Below are 9,775 nucleotides of genomic sequence, written 5' to 3'. Positions count from 1 at the left end.
AAGGGGGGTAAGAGGGTACGGCACCATTAACTTCTGTGGTGTTGCTCTGATGCCAAAGTCTGCGCTGGAAAATGGCTTAATGGGCGACTTTTTTTTTTCTTTCTTTTTATTTTTTTTTTTTTTTTTCCCCTTTTTGTACCCCAAGAAAATTTCGCTTGTATGTAATATAGCAGTTTCATTTTTCAAATTTCACATTATTGAGCAATAATGTGGTTTGCTATTCTGGGGTTTAAAAATAGGGGCTTTCCAGTAGTAATCATGAACCTGCTGAGCTTTCTGACTTTCAACAGTTTTTTATCCCAGCTCAGACACAGATAGGCAAGAACCAAATCACTGAGCTGGGTTTCTCCTGCTGTGGAAGAGAGACACAGGAAAGGCAGCAGGACATGGAGGTCTGAGCATGACAACCTGGTCTTCCACTTCTCCCTAAAATCCATCCAGTGTGTCAGCCTGAGCCACCATGTAATTATCCTTAAAGCACTGATTTATATAAGGTGTGGGACAAGCTGTTTAACATGAGTTTTTTGGAAACAGGTGGTTTGGGCTGTTTAAGCCACAAATCTGAGAGCGTGTGCAGCAGGGTGTATTTGGCAGGTGCTTCGTGTGTAAAGAATTCAGGCACAGCCAATATTTAAATTGGCCACAGGTGTCTTCATTCTGTGAGTGCCAGTTGCAGAGAGATCTTCACATCAGAGCATCTTTTATGTATGGGCTGGGCTGGTTCTTATAAACCAAAAAGAGCCCTTCTGTAGATTTAACTTGTCCTCTAAATATTTTTTCTTGGCATCAGAAGCAGCTTCATGGTTAACCAAATTTTCTTTCATGCTTACTAATAATTTTATAACACCCAGCTGAGTTAAGATGCAGTAGAAAGTTGGACACAGGCAAAAATCCTTTTTCTACCATATGTAGTAATGAAAAATCAGCACGAGACCTTAATTCTGGTTAAGAGAAGAATAAGTAATTGTTGTCTGAGGAAGGCTGGGAACTAAAAATGACTTAATGTTATCATGCAAAGGAACTTTAGTGCTATGAAAGCCTGCCATAATTTTTTCTGTTATTTTTCTATATCTTCAGAATTATTTTTTTTCTACTGAATGGGATTTTTTTACTCTGTTCAGCAAGAGGAGAAATTAACCTGAAAATGGTCTGTTTGCAAATCCTCAAACACTTGTTCCTAAGTCTATTAAAAAAGTAAACATTTGACCTAATTTTCAAGTACTGTTGAACAACTTGACTAAATGCCAGAGATTCTTACTTTGTGTTCACTATATCAAAATGTCATACTGATCATGTGTGCCAGTTTCAATGGGTTTTTTGTATTTTTCTCTCTTTTCTCTTACATGTCAGCTTTGTATCTTAGCAGAAGCAATCTTGCAAAAAACTGGCTGTACAGAGATGATAGAAGGCAAAGGAATGGAGATCATGGGGTGTTCTACTGGAAAAAGTAGACACTAATTTATTTTACTATTTCACATAGAGTGATTATTTATTTTTAATTTAGTTTAAAAAAACTTCTTCCTCCAAAGCATAGTGTAGTCTAAAGTAATATTTATTTTTGCTTTCTAATTATAATCTTACTGTCAGTTATGCAAGACCTGTGCTTTAAGAGTGGAGGAAATATCTTCTTCAGAAAATATGAAGTAACAGTGATATGCTGCAACACAATATCTGTATTGTATCTTATACTGTGCTTCCTGAATTGCCTTATGATTTTTTACACACAGCTGTTTCAGGGCTTGCATTTTCACTTCAGGTCTTCACAGGGATCACATGAAAATTGAAGCAAATCTGTCTGGTGTCGAGCCAATGCAAATAGTTGTTTCAGTAAGGATTTTTACTTCATCATGTCACTGAGACATTTGCACTATTTATGAAAGCTTCCAGTAATGGGCTCTCCACAACTCCCTTGGCTTGCAGGTTTCTCTCAAGCAATTTGAAAATTGCTGTAAACCTTTCCTTTGTGTTAACATCAAATTTCTAATGGAACTTTATTGAGGCTGTGGCTTTCTTTTACATATAAAAGTTCTCCAAAATTTTCAGCACTGTTTAATGGGGGGTGGGAAGGAAGTAGCAGTAGTAAAAACTAGTTTTATAAAAAACAGCATGTATGTAGGTTCAGATATTGAATTAATCTCTAGGAGAGATTATCCTTTAAAGATGTTTTGCCTTTAAAAGCTGGAGTGGGAGATTTTTTCCTTTAGAGTTCCACATACAATGAATTACCTGTTGGTAGTCAACTGTAGTTTGCTTCATGGAAGTCCACTTGTCTCTCCCAGAAACTCTGTTTTTTTTTTCAAATGCTCAAGCATCAGTTTTACAATTGTCAGAACCTGCAACCAGAATCCTGCAATGTTTTGTTATGCTTGGACTAAAATAGGAATCTGTCCACTTGCACAGCTGACTTCTGTGTTACAAAATGAAATTATTAGAGATTTAATTATTAACATATATTCTTGGTCACCAAAATTCAATCATCGTATATGGAAATGGGACTTTGCTTTCAGTAACTTTAAAAAGTATTACAAATTATGAAAATTGTTTGAAAATAAAATCTTTGTCTTTTGCTTCTTTATTAAATGAAATACATTTTGAAGTAGCAGCATCTTGGCTTTTCTAGCTGATGGAAATGCAGAAATGCAGAATACCTTCCCAGCTTTAGATAACTTCTTCTGCATCACCTACAAAGGGAGACCCAGAAACTTAAAGCTATTTAAGGGGCAATTAAATGCTTTACTCTCAAATCTTACCTTTTGTGAAAATGAGAGTGAATATGCATAACTGGTGATTTCTAAGCTATCCTGATCTCAGCTTCTGCACTGGAAGCTTATTTGGCTCCACTGTGTTGTAACCACCCCTACTGGTTTGTCAGAGTTTTGGATGTGTTCTTCTGGGATGTTACTATCTTTTCTCAATGTTTTGTACATATACATTATCCTCTTTACTCATTTAATTTTCTGCCTTGTTGAATTGTGTAGGAACCCTTTTGACTTTTCTCACACTTTAGCTTTTACTGTTGTCTTATCCATGAAGTGTTTTGCTGAGCAGAGTAGAGCTGTGTGTTTTACACATGGGGGTCGTAACAGACACTTTTCCATTATGGTTTTTTTCTTATGTGGTTTTTTTTTTAATTGCAGAGGTTTTCTATTCTATGGCACCCCAGGGACTGGAAAGACACTGGTAGCTTGTGCACTTGCTAATGAATGCAGCCAGGGTGATGGGGGAGTAATATTTTTTATGAGAAATGGTGACAAATGCCTGAGTGAATGGGTAGGAGAATATGAATGACAGTCTTGTTTAATATTTGAGCAGGTAAGATTGAAATGTGCCACATGTTCTATCTGAGTTGTAACTAATTTTCTGCGGTTGAGAAGAAATTATTTTGTATGTTTTGTCAGATCCTTCCACTGAAATGGCACTGTCAGTGTTTCCTTTTCCAGTGGGGTTTTGGGGGGCTGGAAATCTTGGGATGTATTGGGAAATATTAATAATGCTAACAAGAAAAAATTTTAAAGCACCACCATCCCCCTCAAAAAAACCTCCCAAACTAGCCAGTTCCAGCACTCTTGTAACCATGTTTTTCATGTATTTTCTCTTTCAAATAGTGCTGTTTTCTTGATGCCAGTGTTCCTGTGTTTTCTTTGTAGGCAGATGCAACCTTCAGTTATTTTCCTGGATGAGTTTGATGCTCTTGCTCCCATATGTGCCAGTGAACAAGACCAGGTTAATAGGTAGGACATGTCTTGCTTCTTGTATAGAAGGTGCTTGATATTTGTGAAGACTGCAACCTATTTAACTTGATGTGACATCTTCATTTAACCTGAAAAATAGTAATTCAGTGCTAGTGAATTTCAGATGATTTTAAATGAGAAATGAAAACAATTCAATAAGCTTGAAATCAGCCCAAGGTCTGTGTTATCTACATCTAATGTCTTAAAAGGAGTCTTCTGCAAATCAGCATCTCATCTCTCATTAAAAGCTTGTCCTTTTTGAGGGATCAGTGGAGACAGTAATGTGGAACTGAAGAAAATTTACTAAACCAGTGAATGAAAATTGTATTTTTCTGTTAGCTCTGTTGTAGGAACACTTCTGGCACTAATGGATGGCTTCACTGGCAGAAAGGTTGTGGTAATCAGTGCCATCAGCAGACTGGAACCTGTGGATCCTGATTTACAAAGACCTGGACATTTTGTGCAAGAATTCCACTTCAGCTTGCCAAACAAAGAGGTCAGAACTTCAACTCAGCCTTAGTGCTTATGAGGCAAAGTCCACCTGTATAACAAGCCCCTGTAATAAGGCAGCATTGCAGAGCAGTGCAAGTCTCCATCAGCAATGTCCAGCTTGGACCCAGAGAGCTGTCTGGAGACTGCATTTACTGTGGAGACCAGGCCTGCTACTGGATATGTCTGAAGATGATCTCAACAGCCAGTTAATTCTCTGATCATTTTTGGTTTCACTCTGACCAGTGATGGAAATGGGATGCTACCAGACACCAGAATGTTTAAAAAAGAATGAGTTCCTGAATTAATCATAAAGTATGGGTATAGCATCTTGAAGGCAAAAAGAAACGGTGTGCACACAAGAATTTCTGTTTTGGTAACAAAAGGTTTGATCAAGGCTGGTGCTGGAGCAAATTAAGTGTCTTGGGATCTAATATTCTTACTTGTACTTATTAACAGAGACTTGGACTAAGATATAAAGCACATTCACAGGTGCAAGGCTTGGGAACATTCTAGCACATTGTTTTGCTAAGCAAAAAATGGGTATGTAGCAAGCAAAAAGTTTTGGCATGGAGATGGTGTGTGGGGGACAGTGTGCAAAATTGGAACCCTGGTTTTGTGTTTTTTCTCTGGCTATCACTGATACTTTTTAGCACTTTTTGAAAAAAACAAAATATATATATATAAAAGGCTTCTTAGATTGAAGGCTAGTAAAAATGCACTAAACAACACATTTAACACAAGCATTTGTCCCCAGTTTTTATTTGCTTCCAGGAACAGAAGATGAGGTGCCATGAAACAGATCTAATACATGATTCCCTACTGTGGAAGAATTCTAAAAATCTGTCATAATTAATCAGGAAATACTTCAAAGAAAGTCTTGCAAAGATCAGAGATGAGTGACATTTGACATTTTCTGAATGAGTGACAGTAATTTGAGTTATACATACTCTTCTTGGTAGTAACTGTAGCAATTTGAAATGGAGTGCTAGGACTGTTTTCCAGCTAGAACTGGCAGAAAAGCAAATTTATGGAACTGAGACTGTCACCATGAAATTTTGCTAAATTGCAGAGAATTTGATGAAAAATCTAAGTTTTTAGATAAGGTTTTTACAAATTTTTCCTCATGAGATCTGATGAGATCTCACACTTAAGAAAACTCACTTTTCATGGAAGGTGTACATGCCTTTTATTTCACTGCAACTCGTAGCAAGTGTTTAATTCAACAAGTTGAGAATTATTAACTTTCCTATTTGAAGATTCAGAGTGTATTAATAACAGACCTTTAAAAGGCTTAAAAGTATAGGAGATAAGGAAAGTAATTGTGTTGGGGTGAGGGCCTTCGCAGGAGGCAATTGTGGTTTTTTAAGATAAAACTTAGGGCAAACTTAAGTGCAACCATTTCGTTTTCAGGCAAAAAAAAGGGATTTTCACAAGTCACACATGAGGCTGGACCCTGAAGCCATTGGACAACTTTCTTGAATAGCTGGCTGTGCTATAAATAACTGTCTTGGTGAAATACATGGTTAACAAAAACTTTCAAGGAAGAAAAAAACGCAAAAACCAAACATTCCCACATTTAAATGACACCCATGGAGGAGCACCACCATTGCAGTGGTTGCAATGCCTTGGTTTTGGGTCCATTATTTCTTGCATGCTCAAACTCTGCAGAAATCAGAAGCAATTAAATTGTCCCACACTCCTCAGTGCCTCTTGCTGTACACCCCATTCCTGCAGTGGTGCCACACAGGACTTCCTGCCAAGCCCCATCTTTGTGTCTCCCAGGAGCTCGCCTGCAAATTTTATTCAACTTCTGGATTTCTCATTCCCACAGTATGTTCCATAAAGATCTGCACTCAACCCAGATTTCCCACACCAGCACTCTGTGTCTCCTGGGACTCAGCATCTGCTCCAGGGGACAAACCTGGAGTAACAAGGGTGGTCTGAGCCAGGGGTGTCCCTGCAGCCTCCTTGTGGCCCCAGTCCCATCCTGTCATGTTCAGGCAGCACATGAGAGGACACAGCAAAGACTGAAACCAGCACTAGGAGCTGGGAATTAGATCAAGGTGCTCCAGCCCCAGCTGTCCCTGGAGAGGGACAATTCCTGTCCTCCCTGTCCACAAGAAGAGACAGTGCATGGCATTAAAAAGTCACTATGGAATAGTCCTGGAGTGACTGGGAGGGACTGAAGGCAACCATGGAAACACAAGGTGACAAAAAGCTTCTCTAAGGATATTGATTCCAACCCAGGGGCCCCAGCATCAGGGTGACCTCAATCCCAGGGACACCAATAGCCCATACCTGGAATCCCATGCTACATTCCAACCTACTGCCATCCCCCCATGTACACACCCTTTTGGGGACCATACCCTGGCAAGCTCATCCCAGCACCCTGTGCCTGCTGAGCCAGCATTCCTGAGACCCCCCACTCAACCAGCACTGTTCCAGCGTGTCCCTGCCTTAATCAGTAGATGCTGGACTGATGCCAGAGGGTTGTGTGTTCCCTGGGTGTCCCCATGCACTGGTTATGTGTCCCTTGGTGTCAAGTCCAGTCAGAACACACCCATGGGTGTGTTCTTGATGGGTTTGTATATCCTATGGATCTGCATGTCCAAAATTAGCACACATCTCCAGGGATGGAAGCACGTATGAATAAGAAATTAAGTAAATTTTTTATCCTCTGTCATTCTGTAAAGTGACAAGATTTCACCTGTTGATCATCTTTCTCTTTGCTCTTCTTTTGTTTTTTCCCCATGTTTGTGGTTATGGCTCTTTTCCAGTTCTCTTCCATTTCCAGTGTGTTGCTTCCTGTGCTGCTGCTGCTCCTTTTCTTTCTCTTTTTCTTGTTGCCTTGATTCTCCAGAGCTGGCACTGCTACTCTGCCTTCCAGCTTGACTCTCCAAAGACCTGAGGCTACACTTATCCACACACACAAAATAAATTACATTAATTCAAACAGTCACCCTCTCCCCAGGTTTTTTCCTCCCAAATTTGGTCTGGGTTCTTTTTTTCCCTCTGCATATGCTTACACCAAAACTTCTTTCAGCTGCTGACATAAGGCCTGACAACACGTGAGAGGTTCTGCTTGAAGGCAGGACAGCTGCTGCTTTGTGAGTCTAGAACACACCAGAAGGGTCAGTCTGCTTTCCCTCCCTTCTAGTCCCTGATCTACCAGACCTATTGATGGATTTCAACTGGTGTATACTGGCATCTACTGGTACATGATACCCATTTTTAATATTTATTGTCCAAATCTGCGTGCTCACTCGCAGCACTTTGTGTTACTGAGGATGACTCTGGCTGATCAGAATATTGACAATAGAAATGTTACAGAACCTCAAGAAGAAGACTTTAACTTCAGCATTTGTGTGTCTTTTATATTCCCAATCTGCAGATTTACTCACTGAAAAGGTCCCTTTGTCTTTTCAGCAGAGAGATGTTCCTTGGATTGGAGGAACACTGTTCCAATACTTGTCAATAATTAGAATCATTGTTGATGAATTACTTTTTCGCCAAACTAAGGAAGTTTGGGGGGTTACGATTCACTATAAACCCTTATCTATAGTTAATGGGTGAATATAATCTGGAATTGAGAGTATGGAGCTATTGATGTTCAATAGTGCCAGAAATTTCTGGTACACAGCAACTCTCTAGTTTGGGGATTTCACTAGTGTAACCTTTGAAGATGTTGAGCTGGCTGGGTCTGATGTTTCAACCAATCTTTTTTCCACTATCTAGAACAGTGAAGAGTCACCAATCTCCAGGTTAATAAATAAGCCACATTTCAAAGCACTCCAAATTAAACTAAATACTGACATTTTTGAAGGCTAAATCTCTATAGCCACACCACCAGAAGGAGGAGGTAACAATTTTCCTTATGCAGATTGTCACTAGATGAATGAAGAAAATAGGTCAGACTAGAAAAAATAATTTTTTGACAGCTAGAAATGAATTTTCCTTGCTGTTACTGTTGTTGGCCTAAACCTACAGGTTCAATTGCTGGACAATATTGTGTGCTTACAACACCTCAGAAGGTTGTTGGTTGAGGATCCTTGGAAAATCACAGAGATAGCTGACAGTGGCATCCCTGCCTCACCTCTGCAGCTCAAACACCTCATATACTGCCATTTAAATGGAGGCTTTTTAGATTTCTAACCCTCCCCTGCCTGTCTTCAGAACACCTTTGCCTAAAGAAATGGTCCAAGTCCAATGGGCTCATATTTTCTATCACACTACCTCAGGCACTAACCTCTCCTAGCCAGTAATTTCACCCAGAGAGAAGTCAGGAATTCAGGCCCATAGCACTGACATCCCATGGCATAAAATGGTTCATCAAGAGGGGACTACTGTGAAAGGGTGGGAGATGGGATGTATTTATTACTTGCTAAAACTGCAGGCATTTAAAAAATGAAGTTATCATTAATTTTACTTGCATTAAGTTTACAGTCCTGGCAAAGTGTCATTGTCATAGAGGTTACAGGCAGGGCTGGCTCCTATGCCTCAAAGGCTCTAGGAACCCACCACCTCCCTCAATCATGTTAGGACCATTTATCCAGCCATCTACATATTTGGGGGGTGGGGGGGGGAAACCCATCAGGACTCAGAACCAGGAAAAAAAAGTCCTTTTTCTGTGTTGGTAACTACAAGTCTGACACAGCAGACTCAGCAGAAACCAGCAACTGAAGGGGCCTGGACAGAAAATGTAAAGTAACTTTTCAGCTAATATATCTGATACAGCTAAAGATTGGAAATAAAGACCATCACTCCAAGCAAAAAAATTCACTGTAGAACTGTTGTACCATTATTATATAAGCCAACAGAAACATGCAGTCTTTTTTCCTCAGTTAATCAGTTACCAGCCAATGAAACTGAGTACACAAATAAGTCCTATGGTTATATAAAATACATTAATAATGTTTAAATTATCATATATTCAATCTGTAAATAACTGATAAGTAAATTCATTTAAGTTAAATTAATTCTCTCTGATTTGGGAGAAAGTGAGAAAAATATGTATTTTGAGAGGAAAGCTCTTCAAATGGTGTTTAATACTTCATTCAGCTCAATGAACATTGGATGTTTTTAATTATCAATTCCTCCAGACAACTGCAGTCATATAAAGGTGTCAGGGAGACAAGAACTGACCTGTTTTTCTGGCCACATGTGTGCACTGTCATACTGAACACCACAACTCTTGCAGCATGCAAGGTTCTCAAGATATCACAGCACATGCATTCTCAAAGCATCATCATTTATACAGCCTAGTTTCACGTAAGGGCACCAGTTCTAGTCATCAAACAACCAGCTTTTAGTAAAAAATAATAATAAAAAAGCAAAGAGCATCCCAAAGAATATTTCCATGAAGGAAATAACGTGAAACAAAAATGGGATTTTTACTACTCTTGTGATTTTTGCCTAGTAGGTAGACCCTACAATGTAAAACAATACAAAGCATACAGAATTAGCTAAACTAAACATGAAAAACAAATAGACAAGTTTCTGTGTTTTAAGTAATAAAAGCAGTTACTGTAAAAGAAAGGACAAAGTTAGCAGTT

At 39.1% G+C, this 9,775-nt stretch overlaps 1 long non-coding RNA gene across 1 annotated transcript; it reads left to right on the top strand.

Moving 5' to 3' along the window:
- Positions 1–5,642: 5,642 nt before the first annotated feature.
- LOC306800305 lies at positions 5,643–8,796 on the top strand. Its single transcript, XR_013773804.1, has 2 exons — positions 5,643–6,303; positions 6,777–8,796. It is a non-coding gene; the product is annotated as an uncharacterized lncRNA (long non-coding RNA).
- The last annotated feature ends 979 nt before the right edge of the window (positions 8,797–9,775 follow it).

The sequence above is a fragment of the Erithacus rubecula genome (genome assembly GCF_903797595.1).
Source record: "Erithacus rubecula genome assembly, chromosome: 3".
NCBI classification, from domain to species: Eukaryota; Metazoa; Chordata; class Aves; order Passeriformes; family Muscicapidae; genus Erithacus; species Erithacus rubecula.
The sequence above is the reverse complement of the archived record's forward strand: the minus strand, read 5'-3'. Positions and strand labels throughout refer to the sequence as shown.